This window comes from Pteropus vampyrus, unplaced genomic scaffold, assembly GCF_000151845.1.
Source record: "Pteropus vampyrus isolate Shadow unplaced genomic scaffold, Pvam_2.0 Scaffold80, whole genome shotgun sequence".
NCBI lineage: Eukaryota > Metazoa > Chordata > Mammalia > Chiroptera > Pteropodidae > Pteropus > Pteropus vampyrus.
In genome coordinates this window covers 3,215,814-3,218,371 of record NW_011888861.1, presented here as the reverse complement: position 1 = coordinate 3,218,371, position 2,558 = coordinate 3,215,814, and the positions used below count along the sequence as shown (strand labels likewise).

Sequence of the window (2,558 nt, the reverse complement as noted above, 5' to 3'; positions counted from 1 at the left end):
AGCAATTTCTTGGATGAGGATATTGGTGCCTGAGTGTTTACATGGAACTATTTCTGCTCTCCACTTGATTCTCTTTTCTGTCACCCTCTAGGGACTAAGCTAGCCAAGGGTAGGATTAGCCAGTCCTCTCACTGCACAAAGCAGTGTCCTTCAATCTGTTTTGGTGCTTTTACATGAACATTGCTTCCTCTTTCTAAGAAATGATCTCCAAAGAACATGGGGTATTGGAATGAACACACAAGTTAATATGGAAGGTAAAAGAAAGGAAAACAGGAGCATCTACTAAGTCACAGCTTTTAGAAGAGAATAATATTCTGTTCAAGACAAACTTCTCACAATGATAGGAAGTCTGAACACATAACAGGTGGACACTTCACATCAGAAGAGTGTCTTCCCTGTGTGAGACCAGCCAATCTTAAATGTCCTGGTGTTCATGTAAAACAGTAGATAGGGAAGGGAAGTTGCAGGGAAAGCGTTGCCACTAGAAGTAAAGCAAATATGGATTGGGTGTGGCTCTTCTTAAACACCCTTCTACCCTTCTTGTGCTGGGGGAGTGGAGCGAACCCAGATGAGAGGCTTGGATAACCCAGAAAAAAGAACGAGGTCAGAGTATGGTTGGGATCAAGTAGGACTCTTTCCCAGTAATCATGTTCCAAACACTTTACATAGATAGTCTCCTTTCATAATCAAAACAACCCTGTGTTTTACAAATGAGAAAAATCAAAACTTTAAAATGTTGAATATTAGTCTATGGCCATGCTACCCTGAACAAGCCCAATCCCATCTGATCTCGGAAGCTAAGCAGGGTCGGGCCTGGTTAGTACTTGGATGGGAGACCACCTAGGAAGACCAGGTACTATAGGTGTAAAAAAGTAAATAAATAAACATAAATAAAAAATAAAATGTTGAATATTGTATTCAGCATCACTCAGTAAGTGGCCAATTCTAAATTCGAATCCAAGCCTGTCTGCCTTCAAGTCCCACTCTCTGCATTATATCCCAGCAAGAGATCCAGGTTTGCTTCTTACTCTCATAGCCTTTGTCTTTGTCCTTCTAAGGTGGCAAAGAAGTATTTCTGAATGAAGTGCTAGCTACCCCAAAGAAGCAAGACTTGTGAATGCATAGGATAAGGAAAAATTTTGCTCTATTAAGTAATGATTAAGTGCAACAGAGTTGAGTCTAACGGTAAAACCCGGTCTCCTTTTCTGTTGCAACTGACACTTGTCTTTTTGAAGGATGGTTACACATACTACTAATACTTACTCTTACTTTTTAAATATGGCGGCATAGCCTAGAACTACTTTTATCACCTTTCTCCCTCAAACCTCAACTTTAGTTTCTTTAACAATGAAAGGTATATTTAAAACAGAACAGATTTTCTTGCTAGATACAATATTATAGTGCTTATTAATTCTATAGATTACCTGTAACACCAAATATTCTTTATTTAACACAATAGGACTCAACACAGGATTTTAAATACAATCCGACCCATTTTAATGAACTTGGGATAGCAGATGGATATTTCCACTTATTCTAGAAAGATTCTGTCAAAGGAAACAAACATTATATTCAAATCATTAATTTCTTCAAAAAGAGACATATGCACAGCAAAATTATCACAAATTGAATTGCATAAAAGAGGAGATGACTTAGCTAGAGTCAAAGATCTCGATATAATTTGATAAAGTATCTAAAGGAAGTGACTTTTCCAAATATCTGAGGGCCCTTGCAGCCAGGAGTCATGTCTTTGCCCAAGCTGAACCAATCACGGCCCTTCCCTGGCATTTTATTTTACCTTGGACAAGGAGAGAGTCAGTCCTGTTCTAGTTGTGGGAGCAACAAGATGTAACATTTGGACCAGTCACACAAAATTTGTAGTGATAATGAGATCAACGAGTAGAGAAAAGCATAGACAAAGCCCAGATTCTGGTGCTATCTAGGTCTCTCATTACACTTTTTCCTCAAGTGGAGCTGCATCCATGCCCTCTCGTGTTTGGCTGTTGGTTTCCTTTGATTATATAAGAAACCCCAGTATCCTATTAAATCCCTCTTTGTGCTTAAGCTAGTTTTAGTTCATCTTTTATCACATTCAACGGAAAAAAAGCAACAACTCATGACTAATGTGTGATCAAACTGAAAATATATGAACTATTTGTCTCAAGAAATTTCAGGACTCTATCAGAATTTCAGCTTCCTGATGCAAGGGGGCCAACTTCTTTGATAGAGCTGCCAAATGCTTCCTACCTTAAAAGGGCTCTGTGAGATCTGAGCAAGATGAAAGTAGTCAGAGGATAGCCTTGTTGTGGATCAGACATTTACATAAAAGGAAAGCACTCAGCACCTCTGCACAGGAGCACTCAGCCTCGCTGGTGGAAAATGCTAATAGGAATCCAACACTCCGCCCCTGGGCTTGTGCACTGCCCAAAACGAAGCTGCACTGGTGAGCCCGTGAGACCCAAGCCTTTGAATGTAAAGATGAAATTTTCAAAATAGTACTCAGTAGAGAGGTTGAGGGGATTCAATCACATTCAAGTCATGCCACTAATTAACAAGAA

The 2,558-nt window shown here is 39.4% G+C and overlaps 1 pseudogene; it reads left to right on the top strand.

Moving 5' to 3' along the window:
* Positions 1-746: 746 nt before the first annotated feature.
* Positions 747-865, top strand: LOC111741601 (annotated as a pseudogene).
* Positions 866-2,558: the final 1,693 nt, after the last annotated feature.